The 26,756-nt window shown below is 41.8% G+C and overlaps 1 protein-coding gene across 2 annotated transcripts in view; it reads left to right on the top strand.

The window, feature by feature from the left end:
* LOC146503262 (leucine-rich repeat and fibronectin type III domain-containing protein 1-like protein) overlaps nt 1-26,756 on the top strand; it is a 359,063-nt gene that overhangs the window by 127,055 nt on the left and 205,252 nt on the right. The window contains exon 3 of one of the 2 annotated variants that reach the window (XM_085130612.1): nt 3,784-3,972. The gene's annotated coding sequence lies outside the window, so the exon portion shown is untranslated. Of the gene's footprint in view, nt 1-3,783; nt 3,973-12,123; nt 15,420-26,756 lie in introns of those variants that run through there. The other variant, XM_085130613.1, reaches the window with a different exon arrangement.

The following is a 26,756-nucleotide window of genomic DNA, read 5'->3' as shown; positions in this document are numbered from 1 at the left end:
TTTACTATATTTGTCTTTCTACATTTACTGAAACTTCATCTTCTCTCAGTTGAACCTTTTAATATCCGTACAGTGACAGTCCATCTAGGATGAGGCCTAAGGCTGGCTCTTGTTTTAGCCACATGGTACATCGCCATTTTTTTAAAATCTGAAGATGTTATAAATCAAGTTGAGTCATATACATTTTGGCGTTACGCATTTCCACGATGACGCTCCAAACGTGAGATATTTCCTTTCATTTCTTACAATCAGGTAACTGATGCCACTGCATGTTCTTTTTCTCCTGTGGTGTACAGTTTTCTTTTTGATGTTGTTTTAGGTAAGTTCATCCCTGCCTATCACCTCGACTTGTTGTGTAACAAAGATCAATTATATTATTATTTAAAAAGATCCAAGTCGTGTCAAAAGTCGCCTCAAAGTGCTTTATATTGTAAGTTAAAGACCCTACAAGGAGATGAAGCTGACAACTGAGACCAAAGGCTGATTTTTTTGTTTGTGTAGGAAGTAACAGCATATAACATCCTGTTTTCTATTACTAGAATATTTCTGATACGTCAAAAACACCTAACAATTATGCAAATGCTGAAAATTATTAGAAAAAACAATCCTTGTTTTGGCTTTGAGTTTTAGACGGTATTCTTTCTTTAATGACTACAAAGTTCTCAGGGTGGGGAGAAGGAGGACAGTGGACAAAAGAGTAGCTGCCAAAGTGGGGTGATTCGAGTCGGGGCAGCAGGAAGATGGCTGCCAGCATTATTTCTACAGAAGCGCTCGCAGTTCCCAACCAGAAAATGTTCTTAGAAACCTTTTCCTGCAGTCACTTATTTAGTCTTTTCCACTTCGGTCTCAGTGGATCTTTGTGGAAACATAAGTGGGCCAAATAAAATGCACAAACTTTCTGAGAGAAAAAGAGCTGTACTTAGTGAACAGGCTACACACGGGGCTGGGAATCAAAAATGCTTCCAGGTGAGAAGCATCTGCAAATCTGCCCAATCCACTGGAATTGTATGCAATCATTTATTGTCAGTGCCAGTTTGTTTTTGGTCTTTTGATTTCTAACTGTTCCTCTTTGCTACAGTATACTGTGTTCAAACCCAAAGGTTTGTTTGGTCAGTGTGTCAATGCTGAAAAGCTGTGGAGGTCCACTTCATCCACGCGTAAAATCAATCAGGCATCAATAAGGGGAACAAATACGTAGAACCAGGTCAAGTACATTCAAATTCATATATATTCCTACAATGGAGAGGTGAGAAAAGGTGAGACAGATTTACCTTACAATATTAAGTGCCTGTTGCTATGATTTGGCATTTTATAAATAAAATTACACAGAATTGAAGAAGTATCCCGCTTGGCTTTATTTGGGCCTCGGTGCTTTTCCATAACAGGTAAATACTCTTAAACAGTCGGACCGTTACCGGTCTGTGAGTCATTTGGTACCGGGCCACGAGAGCTGAGGCTCGGGTGTGAAATTTATGGTTTTTATCGTTATTTTTTAAAATATTTTTTTCGTTAACTCGGTTTCCCTGGGTCCTGTGTGTTATGAATAAATCTTTTTTTTGGTACCAGTGGTTTTATTTTGTTGTATTTATCCGCGACACCTTAAAGGCCGGTCTGTGAAAATATTGTCGAATATAAACTGTATCCGTGGCGCAAAAAAGGTTGGAGACAACTGGATGATCCGAGTAGCCTTGAAATACAAAAAATAAAAAGATTTGGAGCAATCAAAGAAACTTTTGTCCTGCAGTACTACCAACTGTCCACTGTTGGCTGGCACGATCTAACAATATTTTGCCTGCCCGAGTAGTCGGTCACGTGAATGAAAACTATAGATTCCCAAAATACAACTGAACAGCATGAATGACAAGATCCAATCACACATGGCCTCATAGCTAAAACCCACAAACTGTTGCTTTGTATGTTTTGGTGATAGTATTTGTGTCCTGAGCAGTTTTTAAATCTAAATCTTGTTGGGTTAAATGTGTAGTAACCTGTCAAAATCGAGTTTTATGTGTGCGTCTTCTCTCTCCAGTCATTGTCTTTCACAGCTCACTGAGCTCAGCATATTGTTTAGCGGTGCATACTGCCATCTGGTGGTGTTTTCATGCATGTACAACAAAACATGACATCGATACAGAATCTATGTTTAAAGAAGGAGCATCTGTTTCACTGCCATGGCCGTGATCACATTAAGACAGTGACAAAGCCTGAAGCCTGAGAAGAACAGCTGATGATTTTTAAAACGTGCTCGAGGCAGCCACAGTAGCCACACTATGCTTACTGTATAAAACAGGGTAGCTGGTCATCAAACATGCGCCTTTGTTTTCATTTAAGTCAAACCCTGTGATAGAAAACAGCCAAACTCAGTATCATCACGTTGCCTCTAAAACATGATATTCCCCTTAGAAAATCTTGATTGTTCCCGGATTTAAGGTTTAATCAGACCACTGATTGGTAAAAGAGGACTTCCTTCTGTGCTGCTGATTGCATAAACAACAATGAAAGTAAATGTGTGAAGCAGAGAACCTGTTTTTTCTTCTTTGCTCTGGTTTTTTTATGTGCTTTGGAGAAAATAACTCAGGCAGAAGCCATCTGTTGGTAATTGTGTCTTTAAAGTGTCTCAGAATAATAACATGTAACTCTTGGGACACATTACGGTGCTTACATGTATAGCACAAAGCAGCTAAGAGTAAAGGTTAAAGGGAACTGATCACCTTCTCAAATGTAAACATTAATATGATGGTCCAGATATGTGGAGTCACACAGTTCATGTTGCTGAAGCTGTGGTTAATCTTATACAGAAAGTGTATAAACCTATAAAAATCTTTGATATCTTTTTATGAGAATGGAGACTTCCCATCTTCAGATGTTGACCAGTTAAGCTGTGGTTGGATAATCCTGCCTTTATAAAGCCATTACTGGGGCAAATATATAAAAACTGGGATATATCCACGCTCAAACCCTTTAGTGGAACATAATAATGGAGACACGAGTCACCATTTTTAGCTGATATGCCATATGAACAGTGACATGCAACAGTTTTTACAAAACGTAGCCACGCCCATGACTCGTTTGATGTGGTGCTAATTGTTTTGGAGCCAAATTTGATTACAAGTTCAGAAAATCCAAACGTGATTGTGCCATCGCCATTAGGGTTGACCGAGTCCATGATTCTAGAAATGTGTACGCAGGCAGTCTGTCCCTGATAACTGATAACACTTTTCTCCTTAAACAATCAGCACAATTGTGAGACCGGTAACTTCTTGGTTGGATCAGAGGATAACGGCTAAACCGACTGAACCAACTGAACCTGAGAGTGCAGCCCTAATGATCAGACATGTTTGGTACATCAGGTGGTGGGGGCGTCCCCAGATGTTTAAAATCAGTATTTATAACAGTGAGGGTATAAAATTAAATATGCCACAGCAGTTTTGGGGGATTCTCAGCTGGCACGAGGTTCAATTTTAAGTAGTTTTGAATACAAACAAATGTTGAACACTAAATGAAATTGTATATAATATGCAGAGTCAATGCTGGGGTCAGATTTGGTAATGCTATTAGCCTTCAGACTTTCTTGTAGACAGTCTGACCCTGTCATTGGCTAAAGCTTTAGCAGACCACCTTAGCATGATGCTGACATTGGGTTTCATTACTTTTAGAAGTTAGATGATGAAAGACATCTTTCCAAAACAAAGATAAGAAGCCCAATGGCACCAGCCACCTCCTGCTCCACCCTCCATCTGTTCAACCTTTAACTTCTTCTCTCCTTCTGATCTTTCTGTGCAGGCAAACTTGGCAGACTTTGACGGGCAGGTGACTGAGCCAATGATAGACTTACAGGACTTTTAACGAGCACCTGCTGGGTCCTCCAGTCCGATTTACGAGGGCGTGTGCACCGCACGGATGAGCCCGTGAACCCGGATGAGCACCATCGCTGCGATAAACCCTGTAAGAAGAGGACGGCCCCCCTCCCTGGTAAAGAGTTAAGCTGCTGCTCAGTGTGACACTGCTGGCGCCGACTGTGGTCGCCTTTAATTTAGTTTACATAATTACATTTAACTCTATTGTCTTAAAGTAATGCAGTCATATGAGACTGACAGCTACTCCACATCAGCACACACTCAGTTATATATACTCTGTCCTTTTTTTCCTGACCACATGGAATGAAATGTTATGAAAACACGACCTGCGTGGTTTTGAATGAGGGTGGACATTTAAAATTCAGGACAGTGAGACGTTTGTGGAGGAGAGGCAGGCTGCAGATTTACATTATCTATAAAAATGTAAGTATTCCGACTTTTTTTCTTCTCGTGCAGCTTGCTTTGTGATTAAAAAGAAAGACAGCTTTGTGTTTATTTCAGTCACAGGTCAGAATCTCTGTATTCTCCTCAATAAATTCACGCATTCTCACAATTTGTAGGATTTTCTAAGGATGACGATACTCTTCTTTGTGCATATCACCGATTGCCTTCGTCAGCCTCCGTTTACAGTCATCTCCTTCTCCACTTGTGAGCCGCTTCCAGCTCGTCTGCTATTTTAAGGTTGCTTGTTGGAAGTCAAATGTAATTAAATGTAAACAAATTTACAAATGTGAAACATTTTTTAGACAGTGTTCCAGTGCCGGTCTAACAAACAGCGCTCCAGGTTGCTATCAACACCTGCTCTCCATGATCACAGGCACTTGGTGGAGGAATCCACTCAAGGAAGTCCTTTGACAATTATGGATGCCATGCACATTCTGCAATTATACTCCTGAACTAAACGGTACGGACCACTGGTCCTTACATCCCATAAAACCTTGGAATGGCTGTTTTCACACCGACTGAGACTGGAGGTCATAGACAAACTTGAACCCCTGCAGTTTGCATCCATACTGTCGTTTACATGCTTCACCGAGCCCTAGCTCATGTGGAGGAATCTGGCACCTGTGTGAGAGTTATGCGCTTTCAATACCATCCAGTCAAACTTGGACGAAGACAAGCTCACAGAGATCGACGTAGATCCCTCATTTGTTTGCTGGATCACAGACTAGCTGACAGAACCAGTTTGTCAGGTTGGGGAGCTGAGTTTCTGGGGCATTAATGAGCAACACGGGGGCTCCACAGGAGAGCTTTTCACATTGTATACAGCTCTGAGTACTGTAACATCCAAGAATACTCGGATAACACCGCCACTGTGGTGTGTGTCTGAATATAGGCATCACAAAAGCGACCTCATATTGAACACCTCAGAGATGAAGGAAATGATAGATTAGTGATTCAGGGCTCCCCGCCATCCTGTGAAAGTTTGGGAGGGGTGGACAAAGAGGTAGTAACAAAATATAAATATCTAGGCTTACATCTAGATAGCAAACTAGATTGATCCTAAATACAGACAAGCTGCACAAGGGGGCACAGTTAGGTCAAGTTTATTTATATAGCACATTTCCAAACAGTCCACAGCTCCACAAAGTGCTTAACAATGCAAAATGCCTCTGAAGCAAATAAATGTAAAACAATGATGCAGTAAAATATAGAAAAAAATAATAAGTCAATAAAAACAACTAAAACAACAACTAAGGCTGTTAAAACCAAGATGTTAATGTTAAGTGTGTTAAATGCCAGACCGACAAACGATTTAAAATGTGTTCGTGCAGATCCAATATTTAGGGGAAGATTATTCCAAAGTCTGGGAGCTGCCACTAGGGATGGGTATCGTTTAGGTTTTATCCGATACCGGTGCCAAACCGGTACTTTTGAAACGGTGCCGGTGCTTAAACGGTGCTCAAACCGGTGCTTAAAGAATGGAGAACACAAAGTTTGTCCAAAAACCTCTCATGTTCAGCTGTTTTTTTGTAAAAAGATAACAATGTTAGCCTTTTCTGCAGCTATGGGGCATATATGGTATCATTCTTGGCTGGAAGCAGTGCTTAAACAATGGAAAAAAACACAAACGTTGTCCAAAAACCTCTCATGTTTAACTGTTTTCCACTTTTTCTTTGGTCATTTTAGCCTTTTTGTCCAGGGTGAAGGGAGTATCTGCCATCAAACAAGAAGACAGCCGCATGTAGCTATGATGGTGTTTGCTAGTTCACCTTACATGCATTAATGTAATAACGTGGTTAGCCTACTCAACGTAAATTACACACGAACAACATTAAGCTACTCACGCAGAGAAGAACGGCTGCTGCTGCATCATCATCCTCATCATTTCTGCTACACTGGCAGGGCTAGGGGCCAGGACTCTCCTCTTCGGGTTTTTGGGGGATGTTGCTAACTCCGGGTCCGATAACAGGCACCACACCCGCAGTAGATGTGCTCGGTGTGAGGTCTCGCAGCAAGCTATCAAATACGGCGCATTTCTCGGCTTTAAAAAACGCTATGCGTCGCCAGGTGTTTCATCAGATTTGAGGTGTTACCTCCTTTGACAGTATCACAGTATCAGCTTAAAGCACTTGTTGCAGCTGCTGAGTTTGCATCTTTTGCTGTGAAGTACAGCCAGACTTTTGACCGCTTCACCTTGGGCATTTTTAATCTGTAGCTCTGCTCTAAAAGAACGTACGTACCTGGACCCGCCTACTATCCTCGGAAACATAAAATGATTGGCTAGAATTCAAAGTGTATCACATCTCAGGGGAAAAAAAAGCACCGAAATAAAGCACCGAAATGTGCGCTGCTTTTCGGTCTGGTTACTACCGTTTATGACAGAACCGGTGCCGGATACCGGTACCCATCCCTACCTGCCACAGAGAAGGCTCTGTCGCCACATGAAGTGGATAACATTAGTTTTGAACTGGACCTCATGGTTTTCTCTGGAGCACAAATAAATAGTAGCTCAGACCAGTAAGAAGGGGCTCAAAAAGTAAGAGTTTAAATTGGATCCTGTAAGTTGCTTCTTTTTGTTAAGAAAACTAAGATTTCTTGTGCTGTTCTATGCTGCAGTCTGCTGGGGAGGAAGAATCAGAAACAAGGATGCAAAGAGACTGAACGACTAGTGAGGAAAGCTGGTTCTGTAACTGGAGCCTGACTGGACACACTGGGGGAGGTGACTGAAAGATGCACAATAAAGATGTTGGAAGCCATCCGGAACAGCTTTGGTGACCTACTTTATAACATCCTTACAGAACAAAAAAACATAAAAAACCTACCTCTGCATTGCAAAACGCAGAGATACAGAAAATCATTCGCACCCAAAGCCATCAGGCTTTTCAAGTCTCATTCAAATAGCAGGTGAGCAAAGTCAGACGTGAATTTCTCTCTGGCATCAATGAAATTATTCTTATTCATATTTACACTGACAAACAGTGCAGTCCCTCCACATTTCTGTGAATCCTGAAACCAGGTGCAGTGTGAGTGTCTCTGACTATCGCCTGCAGAGCAATAATGATAATAAGGACGAGCTTTGTGAATTCATTAAAATCGAACCATGTGAGCAGAGACTGATGTTAACGCTCTCTGCACGTTAGCGACGTAAAATACTGGAGTGAGAGACTCGGTGATCCGTACTGTAGAAGCTGTACTGGAAGCAAAAGGTGCTCAACATGACGGCAATGAAACCGGCTGCATTTAAACCATGTAAACCATCAGATTTTTAAAGAACTCAGAACTTGATGGGCTTCACGCTCACACTTCCTACTGAGCTGCTGAGCAGTTCGCTTCTTTTGGACGTTGCAGGAAATCTATTGGAAATATGTGAGTCTCGTGTTTGTGGACATATGTTCTGTGTTAGGAATAAGAAGCTAAGATACGCTGGAACTGTACTAATAACTCATATCTGCTTGTGGAAGAAAGAATAGCCCACAGAGAATAATAAAGAATAAAGTTATGGCTTGCTGGAGAGTTTAACTCTCAGACTGCTGTAGGAAAGCGTCCTCTATCCACTGCTACATTTGCATATTTCACTTCTAAAAATAATGGAGCCGAGCTCAGCGTTTGCAGAGCGTTGTTACTGATTTCAGTGCTGCAGAAGTCATTTGTGCAGTTATTTTTGTGTTATTCCAATAAGGATTGATTTTAACTATGAAATGAAACAGGAGTTGCAAAGTCGTGCAATATTAACAGGATGAAAAGTTGAGTTACCGTTGCCCTTCTCGCTGTTTCATTCTCAGCTGAAGTTTCTACCCACTAGAGAATGTGGAAATCAATGAAACGGTGCAGACACAAACCCGCTGTGTGTTACCTCGACATCAAACATGACATCAGACAGTTTACTCCACTGGGTTAAAAAAGGAGGTAGATAAATGAGTTTTATGCAGCGGGTGACAGTCCTGCTTTCCTGCAAGATGCATTTAAAACGGTTTAAAAGACTTAAAAAAAAAATCCAGAAAACAAGATTTAAAAGTCATTTTTAAAGGTTAACGCTCATCAATCTGTGGGAAGTTGGGTTCAGCAGCCCGAGGGTGACCGCACTGAAGGGAATTACAAACTGGTAATAGAAGAAAACATTACAAAGAGCTCGCAATTAAAGTGCGTGTGTGTTTGTTCGAGAGCGCGGTGCAGAGAAACACTGACTTAGGCTAATGCAGCCTTAATAGCCACATTAGTTTCTTGCTCCGGCTGAATCGTTTGAAGCAACTTGGACAAGCAAATAGGTCCATTAGGTAGCTATAGATCTCATAGCACACGCTGAAATGGGCCCCTGAGTACAGCAAACCTGCACTCACCTGCACACTTCACTTCTTCTGTTCTCACAAAATGCAAGATGCACAACAACGTGCAGATGCAGTTTGTCTCTCTGATTAATTAACACACACGAACGCGCACACGGAGTCGCATCTTTCCCCACTGCCACTCCGCGTGTCGTTGACGGCTTTTCTATCACAACTAATTTGCTGCTGCCGCATTCACCGCTGCAGTGACAGGACTTCCCTAATGAGACAGAGTGCTCACAGTAATGGCAGGTGTGGACCTTGAATCAGAATTACAGTAATGAGATGAGCAGGCCTAATGGTCACAAGCAGAATAATAAGAAGCACAGACACAGGATGAGAGCAGCAATAATGAGAGTGAAGGCTGAGAGACGAGTCGGGAAAACAACAGAGCCACGGCAGGAGAAGGTGGCTGCTGTTGTCATCTCAAGATTTTACACATCTGCAGCTTTTCTTTACTGAATATTCAACTCCGTCTGATTAAGAAACGTGAAAAAAAAAGTTTTGAAGTTTAAGTTTAGTCATGAAAGCGTGGCCTACATACTGAAGAGGCTTCCCTCTCCACCTCTCACTTATTTGTGCTGTCGAGTTCTGCTGTGTGACAAGATAACGGCCTCATAAATAGTCATCATTAGCAGTGAAGCTTCCGTGTTCGAGCCGATACCTGCAGAGCAGTTTGCGCTCAGTTACCACGTGAATGCAACACTTTGGCATTAGTGTGACAGCGAAAGTTTTTCTTAAATCATTACTATAGTTATTTCCCACCGTTGTGTAAATTCCCCTCGGTGCTGGAATGAGCTGCAGACCGCAGAATCCCTCGTTAGCTTCATATGCTAGTCTCATCACGTGCTGTCTGACTAAACAGGTTTGTGAATGCGTGTTGCTGGTTACACATCCCTGAGGTTGTGGTCTTAATGGTCCAGTGGCATTTAACTTGTTTTCATTTATGGGCAGATGTATCCCAGTTTGGGCTCGGAACAGGAAACTCAACAATCTTTTGCCATTTTCAGTGCAAAATGTTAGCATTCTGTGCAACCCAACATTACAGCAAAGCATATAATAGACCCACTGGTCCATCATGTGGGTGTCATGCTTTACCTCCCATAAGCGTGAAATGTTTAAGTTGCAGCAGAGAGCGCTACGGTGAATTAAAACCAACAAGTCGTTATTGACTCTTTATGCTAGGTAAGGTTAAGCTAGATTGCTGATCTGTATTGGGGAATGTTTCTTTGAAAGCTAAGGAGCTTGGAAAGAAAAGCGTCTGGACTTCTTTAAGTTGCTTGAAGACGTTTCACCTTCATCCGAGAAGCTTCTTCAGTTCTAAGGTCAAATGGTGGAGAGTCCCAGATTTAAACCTAGTGGGAGTTTCCCCCCACAGAGGGACAAAAGCTGGCTTTCTTTGAAAGCCCGTTGCTGTTTTTATGTTGGCTTTGGATTATCGCCCTCTGCTGGTACTGCAAGGCACTTCAAGTCTGGGAGAGACTTCCACAAGATGGACCAGCAGGTCTGTTACGCGCTTTGCTGTGATACTGGGTTGGCCTGCAATGTCTGCAACGGTTCGCCATGGTCAGGTGTTAACCTTGTCTAATCCCACTGTGGTATGACAAACCCTCAGGGTTGAAAAAATAAAAGTTCAACCGTTATACTGTTTTCTTCAGTTTTCACATACATCTACGAGCCCAGGCTCAGAAATGAAAAACTGTAAAATCAAGAAAGCCCTAAATTTTCCATGTCGTGTAGAAGAATGGGGACTCGTCGTGCTAGAATCCAGCAGAAGAAAATTGAAAGCTTTTAAAAAGGTGCTAGAAATGTTTTATTTCAGCCTAAACTCGATCTTCTCCTAAACCAACCAACAGTTCGACTAAAGAGCACTGGTTTAAAATACAGACTTTAAGAAAAAAGTGAGCAGAAAATGGTAAAGCTGAGTAAATGAGAATGAAACAAAGTTACAGTGACAATAACAACATCTGTTTTAACTTCCTGCCTTTAAAGATGCTGTTTAATGGTTTTAAAGGCCACTGTAGGTCACAGCGTGTACTCAGCAGTGTCACCTGCACAACGTCACAAACGTTTACACATTGCCCTTATTAATATTATTAACATGTAAGATTTATGAAGTTGTGCACAAGTTATAACATATTAATATTAAAAATGCATTGATGGAGGCGTAAGCGTGTTGACAAAGAGAAATGCAATGAGTATGACGACAGAGCCTTGACATTTCTTCCAGCGCGTTTTCTGATGCGTCACAGAGGCTCAAAGATCAGAGAATTGCGTCTCTGCTTGTCATTACCATTGCTTAGGAGCCCAAGACCAAACTCTTGAACCTGCTCGGTGGCCAACAGGCTGCACTGTGGTTTCAGAGGAAATCCTACAGATACGACTGTCTCATGGACAATTTAAATGGAACAGAGAAAAAGTAAAGTCGTTGAGATTTGTTTGCCCAAACTAGCGTTTCTTGCTGATATGTTGTTTACTATTAATTAAGCACTCGTATGATGTGTTGGTGACCAGGACAGTCATTAGGAAACCCACCAATCCTACCTGCGTCTCAGACAGAGGTTGCAGTTTGAAATGCCCTCGCAGCAGAAAGAGCAGCTTTGGGAGTTTGGCTGTAATGGGCCTGTAACTACCGCGGCCACAATTGCAATGATTAAGCGGTCACACTCAAACTTGAGGCTACTGCAGTCTCCGTAGAGCTGAAATTACTGAGAAGGTCTGGTTATACAAGATTCATATCCCAATATACTTAATGATCTCAGTATCCTTTGTGAAAAGAAAAGTTCAGAGGCTGCTGCGTCAGTTTTAGGAAGCATAGTTAAACCGTTGTCTTTGTGCAGTTTAAAATGATTCCAGGTTCATAATTATGAGAACTGCTTCACTGGGTAAACTGTGTTCACTCATCTGGGGATATTTCAGCGTCTTTGCTGTGGAGTTGGATCAAACGTCATCGTTTTCCATACATTGTCGTTATCACACCGCGGCCTGCGTATCACATTCATACATAAACACCAATGGATGTGTCTGGAGTAATGTGGGGTTCGTCTTGACCAAGAGTGCTTCGACTGTAGTGATCTACCAATGAATAAAAAGCTGGTACTGCCCGCCGTGTTGTGGACACAAACTGCAGCACGATGGATTTCAGGCAGATATATTTAAATGAGGTGGAGGCCATGCAATAATTATATTCACATCTTCACTTCTTTACCTGTTAAGGAAGGGAAGCTTTAAGTCAGCTTAAAGTCAGCAAAGAGGCTCAGAAAAGAAGATCAGACACCAGCGAGGGAGGATAAGAAGGACAGACGCAACAACCTTGTCATCCCCGATGTAGCCGGTGTATCAGAAAAACTCAGGAGGGTTTTCTCCAAGCACGACATCCCGGTGCATTTCAGACCCAGCAACACACTCAGACAGAAACTGGTTCACCTGAAAGACAAAACGCCAAAACACAGACTTAACAATGTGGTGTTTGCTGTACAGCAGCGAGGAATGGACACAGGACAAGACTCAGCTGTCCATCTGCATCTAAAGGTCAAAGGTCACTCTTTCGAGGATGCCAATGTTCACATTTTGGACAGAGAGGACAGATGGTTTGAAAGAGGAGTGAAAGAAGCATCTATGTCCACTGTGAGCGGCCATCTTTGAACAGAGGCGGTGGTTTACGACACCAACTCTCTGCCATCTATAATCCAGTTTTGAGTTTCCTCCAGACGCCTTAACGCCCACTCACATCCTGGGCCATCTGACCTCAGGAAATCACATGATAAGGTGGGGCCAGGATTCACAATGAACTCACCTGAAACTCTGGCTGATTGGGACCCACACCCAGTTTCACACCTTGGCTCAGGCGATTAGAGGATCATCAGGGGGTCCTTTTGTCCCTCTGTGGGGGGGACACTCCCACTAGGTTTATATCTGGGACTCTCCACCATTTGACCTTAGAACTGAAGAAGCTTCTCGGATGAAGGTGAAACGTCTTCAAGCAACTTAAAGAAGTCCAGACGCTTTTCTTTGCAAGCTCCTTTGACTACGAGGACCTAGACGACTGAGAACCTTCACAGACGAAGTGAAGCTTTTATACTCCAGACTCAGTTATATTTAAAAAATGCCATCTTAAGTCAGAATGAGTGATGGGAGAAGAGTGGAGAGCTACAAACGTGCAAAATTGTTAATATTTAAACGTTGTGATCATAATTCAGTACTGAAGCACAACCAGTTATCAAAAATCACGCCGTGCTTCCTTTGAATGCAGAATATTTCTTTGCAGTGATAAGCTTTTTTAGCCTCCGTCTCCTCAGCTTTTCTATAAAATAATGCAAACGATTTATTTTATAGAAACTTTTAGTACATCACTGCTGCATCAAGGTAAAGTCCAGCCATTCAGATGCTGTAAATATAAAGAAGACTGGGAAAAGGGCTGTTTGCTCCCTGGAGCGGTGGCTTTCTCTAGAGAAGAGTTTCAGGCAAATGCCATAAATATACCCATAAATGTAAACATGCTGTTGTTGAACTTTGAAAACACTTTTGGAAGCAGAATAGCTCTTAATGTGTGTGGCGCTCCCTCTTCCCTTCGCTGTAAACTCAAGGTCAACAGACATATTACAGTCCTGACAGCAGCGGTGGACTCAGCCAAGGGACCGAGGACACATCCGGCTGCCGACAGGCTGCTTGGCCTTACTGGCTCCCTCTCTGTGTCGCTTTATAACTTTATTGATCTGGACAAAGCAGTGGAGCAGACAGGCCTATTACAGTGCGCCTGGAATACCGCTGTGTTTCTTTCATGGTCATTCAGTGGAAGAGGTGCAGCAACGCCTCTACAGTGATGGGCACGGGAGCAAAATGAGGTTTTATTCTCAACAAAATTATATGTATATTGATAAATAATGCAGAAACAATCTAATCTAGCAGAGAAGAAGTAATCACAGTGCTACAGTTTCTGGATTCTGTCATTTGAGGGCTGAGCGTTAGCGTTTTGGATGCCATTGTTAGTGTGTGGAGTCAGAGTGAGCTCACAAGCTAATATTAGAAAGCTTGGTTAACACGCTGATAAAATGCTGCAAAATCACCAAAGATGAAGCTTAACATTTGTGTTTGTACAATTAGCCACAGGATAAGCCAAATTATTTGTTAGCTTTTATTAAATTTGGTTAAAAATCATCAGCGGTCGACTCAGACGGAGCTGAGATCTAGCAGGTAGCCTTTGGCTCAAGCTGCCTGTATCAATCAAAGAAGCCACGCCCCTGACAACCAGTATCCTGGTGGATGAGATACAAAAACAACCAGTATGAAAATGTAAAATATCCATAAAGGTGTTTTTTTTTTTAGATTTTTACCTCTTAACATTTATCTCTTCTTTAAAGCTGGACGCTTTAAAACACCTTTTAAATGTGTGCTCGTTACTTGTTTCACCTCTGATATTTGAATCAGTAATCCGACATGCTGGCGCTTCTAAATGTGAGCACAATTAACATTAAACTCCCTGCTCTTTCCTGACTTGTCATATTATTTAATGTCAGCAGCTTCAAGGCTTTGGCTGTGCATTTCCTGCTGGCTGTGCAAAAAAAAACTTTGGCTACGAGTTGGACTGTCAAACAAAGCTACGGTTTGTCAATTATAATGGTGCTTCTTCAGCAATAACACGCATCCACTTTTGATGATAGAGTAGCAAATAAAATGGGCTCCACCTCTCCTCCGCACATCACCCCACCCCCACCCACAACCCTTCATCTTCTCCGGAGGTGTTGTTAGCAAAGAGCAGGCGCGCAGGAGGCTGAGTCTACGTTTTACAGCCATGTGAGAACTTTGAAGAATTCCTGATGCTCTTGCGCTGCAAGACTGTGAACCCAAAATGTTGCACGAACGATGTTATGATGATGGAGTTTATTTCTAAAGACACGAGGCTCATTGGTGTTATTATTCAACAGTTGTGCTGAGTCAGCAGACGTTTTAGTTTTGTTTGGGGAAATCAGGGGAATATGAAAATGTGCTTACGGATGCTGTTATTATTTTAGCCCTTCAAACCCCCACAGGCAATCGAGGATTTAAGACTAGATACTATTTTAGTCCAAAGTAGACGTCTGGTGCAACAACATCTGGATGGATGAACAGAAGGCACTTTTAAGAAATCCAGTTCATAGATCTGTATGTAGTTGAGTTTAGGTGACCAGAACTGACGGTAGTTCAAATCTTAATTCCAGAGGCTGTTCCTCTGTCCTCCACAGTGTGGGCATCATATCTTCCCTGCACAGTGACTTGGGGCATTGCCTGGAGTTCCACGTGAACTCCAAGTGAACCAAAATGCGTCACGTAAGAATGTTCAGTCATTCGTTTGCCAGGAAGAAGGTGTTCTGCACTGTTGGAGAACATGAAGAAGTTATGTTCCTTTCACAGCTCGTATGTAGCCCGTATAGATCTGTAGTACCTTGCTGAATCCCAAAATACAAAGCATATGTTTTTAGCTAAAACTTGGAATGTGCACCTGGTGTTGGTTCAGATGGAGGTTGGATCACATTCCCATCATAGACGAACCGCAGGAACTGCACTGAGACCTTGTTTTGGTCTGCACCCGAGTGCGATCACTGGGTGCACCAGAGAACCACACCAAGGGGAACATGAGCCAGAGTTCATTTAAAAACAACAACTAGCGGTTAAGAAAACACAATGAGCACTTTGGATACATTTCTGATAGCTGCTGCTAATTTCTTCTGCGATGTTTTGTGGCTTTGACTTGTTTTGTTTGTGTTTTTTGTTTAGCTGGCTCTGTTTAAGGTTTCACTCCAGTTCCACACCAAAGTGGGTAAGCTATAACTGGCTCGACTTTGTGCCACAAAACCAGAAACGGTCAAACCCGAACTCCATTTCTTGTTCAGCTTCACTTTTCTGTGTTAGTTTCATCACTTTCATCAGTTTGTTCATTCTATTCGTAAACCTGTTACATTTCAGAGTCTGTTGGATCCTGGAACAGTCGGCCTTCTCTGTGTTTTCAAGTTTTCATGTTCTTCTTGTGCATCCATGAATTTCCTTCGGGTAGCCCGCTCTCCCCAGAGACCAAAGGCATGTATGTTAGGTTAGTTAGTGATTCATTGCCAAAGCAAGAAACCCTTCACTACCTTTGAGGTACTTCTGAACCTAAAGACGAAACCTCTCAGGAGAAAATATACTGGAGGCAACAAGATGTAAGGCACCATCAGTACAAAGAGATCCCGGCATGCTCGTTGGGCGGGACTTTTTTCACAAATCCAAATGTCCATTTTTCGATTATTATATTTCTGTAACATCGCAGGTTCGTCATACCTATCTCGATACTTCATCCATCAGTTCGTGCTCTATTTTTAGTATTTATTTAGTATTATTTAACATTCTCATGTTTTTATATCTATCAATATCCGCCTTCTAATTTCTGTTTCCTATTTGCATGAAATTGTTTTGTCTCACTGCGGCATCAGTCCCATAAAACATCACACTCTTATTATTTCAAAGCATTTCTTCACAATGGCTGATTTATTGCGGAGGTATCAGAGCTGCTCAAACAGTGGAGAAGCTTTGTGTAGCTTCTGTTTGGTTCCCACCTCCTCGTTGTTTAGTTTGTTGGAGATAATCATGTTTATTTCAAGGTTTTCTCACACTGTTCTCAATTAAAAAGAGTCTCGGTTTCTCAGTTTGGTTAATACTTTCTTTATCTTTCACTCAAAGCAGTCATTGTCAAATATGAATTCATGGCAGCAGAGATGATAATTCTAACGGCACATTCATGGGTGTGTTTACTGTATGAATTATGTGATGGCATGCCCGCTTTTCACCGATGAGAGAAACACTTCCATAATTCTTTTCCCTGGTATTTTCTATTATCATTTAATTGGCAGCGGTGCACAGACACACAGTCATACTGAGTTCAGTATTGAACAGCAGTCCCAACGACACGGTGCGCCTCTGTCTGTTCAAGAAACCGTAAATAACCAATCAAATTGAGAGCTCTTCAAATTCTTTTCATCAGCTGAATGACCACTGGAGTCAAATAGCACACTGATGAAACACTCACATACTGTAAATTTACAGACAATACACTGTTTTCAATTCACAAGGTTAATTATTCCTGATTAAAGAGAGTTCAGCTCAGCTGTCTGTCTCAGAGGCACACACTGGTAACACTGGTGAGCCCACTGGTGAAAAAAAGGCCCGGTGGGGAAAAGAAAAGAGTGGATTTTATGTGGAAAGCTGTTTATGAAAGGTGTTTCATAGGCGGGAAACCCTTGCAACTCAAAAGATGCTGTTCTGGTGAGCCTCAAAGGGCTTTCTGAGCCTCCTGCATGGAGTATTTCTCTGCAATCACAAACTCTACGTAAACAATCTTGGTATCAAAATAAAGCTAACAGATTTCATCAGAGGTTTAACTATTGCATCAGTTGTTACTGTGTCAAAGTTACTGAGGCTGGAACACAGATAGTCAGTAATCAACATCTGTGCCAACATTTATGATTCCATGGTGGTCTTCTTTTGTGTCTGGTTCACTGGATTTTGGTCGGAGCGTGTTGAAACTTGGAGTTTGGGGATCTGTGAGAGCTCAGCTAGCTAACCAGGCTTTGGTTCCCTTTTTACATGAAGTCGGGAGAGTTCGTGGCTCCGTTGTGTGTGTTTAGAAGACTTTTGCACAATTACGTAACTGCTCTTTTAATCATTGCTTGTTCTCACTGTGTTTGGTGGTTGTAGAAATGGTTTATATGAGCATTTAGCTGAGATTCGAAGGTTTCTGTGGATACCCCACATGTACACATTTGCTTAAAAACTTGATGCCGTGGAGGGTTGCATACCTCTCAAGAGGTTTGACTAGTATTAAAATGATGTCTGCAAGCCACTCTGCAACCCAATTCCAGCTCTAAGTTTTCATTTAGTTTCTGTATTAAACTTAACTGGAGAAGTTGTTTCTTTTCTGCCAGCTTTACATTTCTTTAAGGTCTATTTTCTGTTCTATTCAGTTTTCTCTCTGTGCACCCAGTGAGCAGGTGAAATCATTTTGGTTCACCACTGAAACACCAACTGAGCTCTGGTCGTCTTACACTAGATAAACATGACAGGTGTTATAGTTAGCTTCTCAGCTAATTCATTCACCCAACTCAAATCTGTGGTCGTCTTAGCATCCCTGGATTTGCACGCTGCAATGAAAGCTCAGAGAAATTTGGTTCTAATGTGGGATCTCAATCCTAATCCTACAAATTAGTGAGGATAACTTAATAATGGCAAAAATCTTAACCTAGTTTTGCGGCTGTCTCCCACTGTTTGTCGACTCTGCTGCAGCGGGATGTGTGCTGTAAATGTCAGAGCCATTTTTCATTCTTCATCTGTGCCAAAATGAATTCCTGAGGCCTGACTGTTTGGCAGTAACAGCAGCCTGATCTGCTGCTTGGCTTTGCTTTTGTGTGCTAATGCCCCCCTGAGGAGCCCCAGCAGGTCTGTGTGTGGTGGCTCAGTGAATGTGAATGTCATGGTAACTCTACACTTTATCCCTAAAAGGATGGCGTTATATACTTGGCCTATCTATATCTGCTGAGATTTCATCAGGCAGTGGTTCATCTGTGCACATTTCTTTTGTACGTCCTGACCAGAAGAAAGTGATCTGGCTTTTTTCAGTTATTCTTCCTGAGAGAGAATTTCTACATCTGTCCTACTCTAAGACACTCAGGAGAGTCTCACATGGATTGTACCACATGCTGGTTGTAGATTGATAAAAACATTTAATATTTTGCATGGTTTGAATAATGTAACTTGATACAAATATAATCCAGACTCAGAGTCAGAAGCGTCAGCGTCTTTTAAACTAAACAAGTTGCATGAAAATGAAGCCGATGTGAATAAAACTCCTCTGGGTGGCTTCAAAAGTGAGTCGGTTCCCACAGCCCTGTTAAAATGCCTCAAACTTTAAAACATTAAAAAGTATTTATATGTTTTGGTGTATTGATGGTCAGGCTTTAAGTTATGAAACAGTCCAGAAAGAAACCCAGTGCCAAACACAGCAGGCAGGATAAAAGTTCACTAACTCTTCAGTCCAGCTCATATATGATCATGTAATGAAAACAACGGCAATACAACGAAACAGAACTTGAAGAAAGACTTAAAACAGTTTAAAGACGAGTGTCAGGGAGAGCAGTGGAGAATATAAATCCTGTAATTAAGTGTACAGACTGTTCTCATCCATGCTGTGTGTCTCAGTTAGGCCAACATCACTCAACCAAGAAACACGAACAGTCTTTTACACGTGTAATCCTCTGGCCTCCTGCAGAGACACCTGAATTTTCTCTTGCCATTTATATAAAGAGGTTTTACTGTACCTGACATCCCATCGGATTTATACTGCAGTAATTGTTATTCCCTGAGAGTCATGTTGTATCAGAAAGCTTTGAACTGTATTCATTTATTGTAGAATAATTCTGCATTGTCGTCTATAATTGCGACATTCTGGTTGTGGTGAATATGAACCGTTTCAGTGTTGTCTCTTCTTATTTTAACAATGTTTACAGCAACATATATTTGGAACTCGCAGAGCCAAATATTCACACGCAGTGTTCTGACAGTTTGGTGTATCCCTCACCTTGACGTGACCTTGGGAGCTGCGCTATTTATTTTGGTGCCTATAGCACAGAACACAGGTGGGCGGAGGGGCGCTGACATGGAGCAGCAGGAAGACAGCTGCTGGGGGTTCTTGTGGAAAAAGCATCCCAGTTATGATGAGAATAGATGTATGGCAATCGTGTGTCTTTCTCGGTCAACGTCATTCTGTTACAGGGCGAAGCCATCTTTACAAAATCGAATGTGTTACGTTACCTTAAAAGGGTCCAGGCGATTAGGAAAAGTAACAAAAGTGTCCGTGTCAGAAAAACGAGACAGAGAAGCAAAACGGTTAAATTAAAGAGTTTTATTAAAGTTTCTATTAATAACTCAACTAAAAGAGACGGACAAGCTGCTATCACCATTTAAAGAAACAAAACAAAACAAGCGTTGGTCAGTAAACTGAAAAGTAACTAAAAAGGATTAGTTGCCAAACACTCGCCCACACAGGCCCTAACCCAGCCAGGGCCGTGACAAATGTAACAAATCTCCAAATGTAACAAATCTCCAAATGTACCAAATCTCCAAATGTAACAAATCTCCAAATGTACCAAATCTCCAAATTTAACAAATCTCCAAATGTAACAAATCTCCAAGTGTAACAAATCTCCAAATGTAACAAATCTCCAAGTGTAACAAATCTCCAAATGTAACAAATCTCCAAGTGTAACAAATCTCCAAGTGTAACAAATCTCCAAATGTAACAAATCTCCAAATGTAACAAATCTCCAAGTGTAACAAATCTCCAAATGTACCAAATCTCCAAATGTAACAAATCTCCAAGTGTAACAAATCTCCAAATGTAACAAATCTCCAAGTGTAACAAATCTCCAAATGTAACAAATCTCCAAGTGTAACAAATCTCCAAGTGTAACAAATCTCCAAATGTAACAAATCTCCAAATGTAACAAATCTCCAAGTGTAACAAATCTCCAAATGTAACAAATCTCCAAATGTAACAAATCTCCAAGTGTAACAAATCTCCAAGTGTAACAAATCTCCAAGTGTAACAAATCTCCAAGTGTAACAAATCTCCAAATGTAACAAATCTCCAAATGTAACAAATCTCCAAGTGTAACAAATCTCCAAGTGTAACAAATCTCCAAGTGTAACAAATCTCCAAGTGTAACAAATCTCCAAGTGTAACAAATCTCCAAATGTAACAAATCTCCAAGTGTAACAAATCTCCAAGTGTAACAAATCTCCAAATGTACCAAATCTCCAAGTGTAACAAATCTCCAAATGTAACAAATCTCCAAGTGTAACAAATCTCCAAGTATAACAAATCTCCAAGTGTAAATGCAAATGCACACAGGAAACCTCCAAAACCCCCTTGTTGCCCTGTTGAGTTTTGAGTTCTGCTTGTGATGATGCTTATATTTGAATATGTGAAGTCTGAGTATTGGCCTAGTATTATAATTCCTGAGAAGTAGCCACCACTCTAACCCCTAATTTCTGACATTTTGGAGAAAATTAAATGCTAAATGAGCGGTGACAGGGCTCTGTAAGTTGTTGCTAAACCCTCCTTTAGTTACACTGCAGTGGGCCTGGGCTGCTGGGGGCTTCCCCAGTCAGGTGAAATGCACGCAATTACTGAAAAAATGTTTATTTGGAAAAAAGCGATTAGTTGTAATTTGTCAACAGTCAACAGAAATTTAAAATGATTTAAAAGCTGATAAATCTCCAAACATTCATCTGGACGTAGCGTTTTCAGTGGGAGGAACATTTCCTCACTCATCCAGAGGACTTCTTCACCCTCAGCTACCTGCAGCTTCAACCAGCCTTTTTAAAACAAAACGTTTGCACAATGACTGAAACTAGCACCACTGACCAACAATGTGCTGCGAGGTCAGTTCCTTTATCATTAACCATCAACTGATTTGGGGGTTTTCTCACCTGGATGATTGAGCATGCATGAAGACAAAAGCTGATAAGGTTTAGTTTTTAGGGTTATCAATGAGTTATGAGAGCTGCAGCGGTTAAATCCAAGCAGGGCTGGGCTACATGAACAGTCTGCGTGGAGCGTAGAGAGGAATCCATTTTCTGAAACGTAATCTCAAGACCACCAGCTGCCAACGCTTTAGCTTTTTATTGGCGTTTTCTAATTTTGCTGCACTCATGGGAAGCTTTGGCACAGATATCAACTGCATGTTATCAGGATAACCGTAGGTTTCACTAGAGGCCAAGAAAGAAAAAAGGTTCCTCTTGATAACTGATGGATTCCAGATAGTTGTTAAATTATCTATTATCCACAGCTGCTTTGATACTGATTAATAACTTCTGCTTACATGTATTAAATTGGGGCAGCCAGACTGATATGCAGTCTTCAGTTTCAGAATGCCTGTGATGTAACGAGCCTCACTTCACTGTTTGCTGTCATTAAATCACCATAAAGGGTGCAGGAACTCTTTGAGGCGCTCTTCGTATTAGCTGATAGCTCGGGTTGAAATGTCCCCTAAAGATGTGCATGTTGGTAAAACTAAAACAATTGTTGGTGGGCACAATGTTATCACCGTTTTGTCAGTAAGCACACTTCACCTGTTGGTGGGTGTTTTTCACTCGCTGGTTGCTCTTTCTTCCCTCGTGCGCAGCTTCACAGCATGTTTGAGCTTTCAGTGGCTCTTATTTGTTTTCCAAGCTTTTTGGTTTCAGATTCGGCCGCCACATTTATTTGTTAAAAAGCTCCAGTCGCATTTTCGCTTTTGCATTCTGCACTTCACAGACCTCACTCCTACTCACTTTCCTCAGTTCGCTCCTGTGTGCAGCGGTTCTTGATGAATGAGAGGCGTTTTCCAACCGTTGAGCTTCAGACCGCTTCACCGCGCTGAACGCTGTGATATGAGGTCGCGGGTGTGAGCTCGTGGCGGCTTTACACTTTGGTGGTCGTTCAGTGACGGGAATAATTTGCCACAGTGGGATCTGATTTCCACAGTGATCACAGAAAATATTGTTGGACAGCTTAATTAGTTTCATTCAGCTTCACGCTGCGGGCTGATAACATTCCAGAGGTTTGCTAATTCAAATGAGGGTCAGATTTTCTCATTTTCATTTCTTTTCTGTTCTTTTTTTCTGTATGAAACCAGAAAAACAAGCGAAAGAAATGGAATGAAAGCGTGCGAGGGCGACAGATGAAAGTCGTCTTGATTTTAAACAGTAAACTGAAGGAAATTGAACACCAGCCACAGACATTGGGATATCAATGTCAGTTTAACAAATAGGCTTTACAAGTATGTGCTGCTCAATGCAAGAGGGGAATTAAATATAGTGAGTCACCTTGATAAAGAAAAGAAGAACATAGTATGTCACCCTGGACAGGTTAATATCCCACTGAGCGTGTGCAGCAGAGCTGTGGCATATATAACGTTGCCCAAATGAAATCATCTCAGGAAGTGTGTACCAGCTGAGATGGAGACAGGAGAAACAGATATAGTGAAGTGAAATGCAGATCAGGTGTTTTGTGAGCAGCTCTGAATTTGCAGGACAAACTCGACTCGAAATATAAACGCATACAAATCTCTTCACTCATACATGTTTGCAGTCATGTTCTACATATTTGATACTGATATGCTTTGATTAATTTGTGTGTAACACATTAGTGTTACAGTAGAATAACGTGCTGCCTACAGCATAAACAGGAGCTGTGATAAACAAGGCCAACTATAAAGTGCCGGAGCTTCCGCACATTGATGCTGGTCCGTAATCGTTCGCTTATTCGAGGCAAAGTGTGGACCGTGCTGATCCACAGATATGTGTTTGTGTCACTTTGCGTAAGATTACAGCCTTAGCGAGGATGCTTGTGTGCGGTGCTCCAGAAAACCAAAAGCATGAATCTGCAGGGAGCCCTTCGCTTTCGAGCTGTTGTGCTTCAGACTCGAGCAAAGCACAGAAAGTGGCTTCGACTGACTTTTTATTTCAGCAGCACAAGCAAAAGCAGCCCACAGAGCTGTTGTTTGTGACATCGCCCCCTGCATGTGAATGACAGCCCGCACAGCCATCCATAGGATCTGTGTGGAACCAACCCCAAAGCATGAAAACACCATGAAATCTGCACAAATCCCTTTGCTTTACTTCCAAAGGCGTCTTCCACACCAGGTTTCTCTGAAACTGAAGCCTGTCTCGTTCTAACAAAATTCTCAAATAAAAATCTTGCAAATTCCCTTTTTTTCTCTTCTCATTTATCTTCCACATCCTTGTTCCAGAGAGCTAACTGACCTGCTTCAAACCTCAAAGCTTTATTTTAAACATTTCTCCAGTGCAAAGCTGATTTTAGCCACTGGTAGCTGTAAATGCCATCTTATATGCAGGTAATCTATTATGAACCCACGGGGCCTTTATCAGCAAATAGCAGTCCCATAAATGCACATGTGAAATATATAAAACCATGAAACATAACTGCGGCATCCTTCAAATGTTGCTTTGTCTTTGTTTGTTTTAATTGATTTTTATTTTTGTAATTTGCCCCTTCAACCTCTTGCTTCAAGTGTCGAGACTCTTGCTCTGAATCAAACTCAAGCAAAGACCTTTAGTGGGATTTGAGCTCTAATCTCGGAGTCTAGTTTGCAGAGTTTAATTAAATGTGGATCTGAAGTAAATCTTTGTGCGTCTTCCCGCTGCTGACTCGAAAACACTGAGCTCCTGCTCTCAGCCGCAGCTGACGATGCACAGTCAGCTCTGCACCGTGTCGCAGTGGATCTAAGGGCAAAGGGATATTGTGCTTTAGTGGACACAAAAAGATGGGTCATTTGTTAAAGTTGGAGTCCCAGTCTCATCGAGCCACGGGCAACATCTTTAATTTGTACCGCTGAGCAGTGTTTTCAGCAGCAGATAACAGAACAGTCTTGTGTCATGAAAGGTCTTGTCCAGAATGCTGCTTCTTTTACAAATTTAGTGCTGAAACTCATTTATTTATTTATTTATTTTTTTGTGTCCCGTTTGGATCTTTAGCATCAGAATTGTCGTCTTAAGGCCAAGAAAGATGCCAAGCGGATTTATTTTACCAAGTGGATCATCATGGCCTTGCCATATTGGTCCATTTGATTGACCTTTATTATAATGTATTTATTTTATTTTCGGTTGCTACAAACGGGACAGACATGACTGGATAGGACAGGGAGAAAGAATGAAAGAAAGAGAGGGAGAGAAAGAAAACCAGAGGGGAGAAGAGACGGTGAGAAAGGGGGGAAGAAAGAAGGAAAAACAAAACACCTGGATCACCTGTATGGAGAAAAAAAACAGAAGAGAAAGCAAACAAAAAAAGAGCAACACAATAAAAACAGCACCATCACAATAAACTAGCTAGCAGTAGATAACAGTAGATGCTAAATATTAAACGATATTGTGCAGCACGCAAGATAGACAGCGCACAATGTGCTTTGAGGCAGCAGCCAAGAAAGGTGTAGTCGGCGTCTGTGCACACCTGTGTGGATCAGCATGCTTGTATTCCAAAGGTTTCTCCATGAAACGATCTGCTAGGGAGTGTGGGGAGCCATAGCCCCGCCCCCCAGGGCATGAAGCAGGTATGGAGGAGATCCAGATACCAGATATCCAGAGGCCCCAGAGTACGAGGACCCGAGGAGGACCACCAAAAGGCGGGGAACCGTGCCACCCTCCTGTGAAGAGCTGAGTAGAGCCCCAAACGAGAGGTCACCCAGCAGCTACGGAGCAGAGGCCAGAGGGGGTTGCAGTGGCGTACCTCTGAAACTCATTATTTATATCCTTATATAGTGGTCAGGCACACTGAGGCTCCGCCCACAGGCTGTTTAACCCTTCACACTGTTAGGTGCAGTTAATTTGGGGTTAAAAGTGAAAGGAGCTATAAGTGCTTTTTTTGACAGGATGAAGCGGTTTGGGCTTTAAAGAAAAGTGTACATGACTCGTAAATCCAAATCCACTGGTGTCACGGCCTTCACGAGCAGCGGCACGCTGACTCAGACACACACCAGCACTCAGAGTTCTGGATGAACATCCAGGGTTTTGGAAGCGAGGCAAACATTGACATATAGCAAATGGTGAGCTAACTGTGTCGCGGCACCGAGAGGCTGTCTGGATTTCACACTGTGTGGTCTGGCAAGTCTGGTACACGTCTGACTGACGAGGATGTATTGCAAGGTTTGCCAGCCAATGAAAACCCGGATCAGTCAACATGAAAGTACATTTGTATCGTAGATGCAAACCCAGGAGCAGCTCATTTTCTCTTTCCCCTTCACCTCTGAGCACACCTCATTAAAGGGAGGATGTGAGCAGTGCCTTTCTTCACAGGGGATGCACTCGGATCAGCCGCTTACAAACTAAGGCTTAATGAAGAATTTCAATCCACTGTATCGTTCTTTTGCTGGCCTCAGATACAAAGTGAAAAGGTGACATAAAAGTCTCTGTGTGACTGGAGTTTAAATCAGCTGCAGTGGCGGGTTTTCCAAGACTTCCGGTGTAGCCTTGATATCCAGCGGGTGGATCGCAATTCAAGGCTTCTTGTTCCAACTCCCACTCATTGTTTACAAATGTACTTAAGAAGCGTAGTATATAAAACCGATGATGCATTTCAGTAAATGTGTTTCCTCCTTCTCATAGGATTAGGGATGCAACGATACCAATTTTTTCAAACCGATACGATACCGATACTTGGATCTGAGTACTTGCCGATACGGAGTACAAAAAACGATACTTCTACCACACACACACACACACACACACACAAATGCAATGAATTGGAAGACAGGTTTTATTTTATTCTCTGCCGATAAAAAATAAAATCTTAATAAAAATGACCACAAAAAAATTTCAAGTGAAAAATAAGCACTTCTGTTAAATTATTGCAGAGTCTCCACATTGTAATTTAACAAAATATCACTGAACTATTGGCACTGTCTCGAGCTTTCAGAATAATCAATAAACACTTCTGTTTGGAATAAAATAAATACTCTCTTTTTTTATCTGGAGCCGCCAGTCTCACTCGTCTAACCCTGTGCCTGTTTAGCGTGAGATGTCCCCCTAGTGGCCAATCTAAAAAACTACAACAAAAATGACAATCCACCCTCTGATTAATGAAATAAGTTAGTATCGGTTCGTGGTATCGGTTAACTTTTACGAGTTAACCGATACCACATTTTACAGTATCGGTCCCTACATAGGATCTTTACATGCATGCATATGTAGCTTAGATATCTGTGTATTCTAAATCCTGATGGTTTTAGTGTGTGAGCAGCTGAGGTTAGTGGAGTTTGCTGACTGGAGGGCAGTGAAGTGACGCTGACCCAATCAGGCCCTAATTTAAACGAGGCGCCCTCAGCCTCCAGCCAAAGGCCAAACTCACCTCGAGCTCAGAGTAACAGGAAGAACATCGGCAGTGTTGGACAGAGAAGAATTTAGAACAGAGCATTAATGGAGATGATATAAATGAGGACTTGGGTCATATTTTGATGCGATCACAGCAGACAATATCTGGTCAGAGAGTAAGCACAAGTAAGTGGATATTTATTTCTTTATTTTTTACCTTTAGCTTAGTGGTTAAACAGTGAGTGATTCTTTTATCACTTCC

This window comes from Neolamprologus multifasciatus, chromosome 14 (assembly GCF_963576455.1).
Source record: "Neolamprologus multifasciatus chromosome 14, fNeoMul1.2, whole genome shotgun sequence".
NCBI classification, from domain to species: Eukaryota; Metazoa; Chordata; class Actinopteri; order Cichliformes; family Cichlidae; genus Neolamprologus; species Neolamprologus multifasciatus.
Note: the sequence above shows the minus strand (reverse complement) of the source record. Positions and strands in the feature narration are given on the sequence as shown.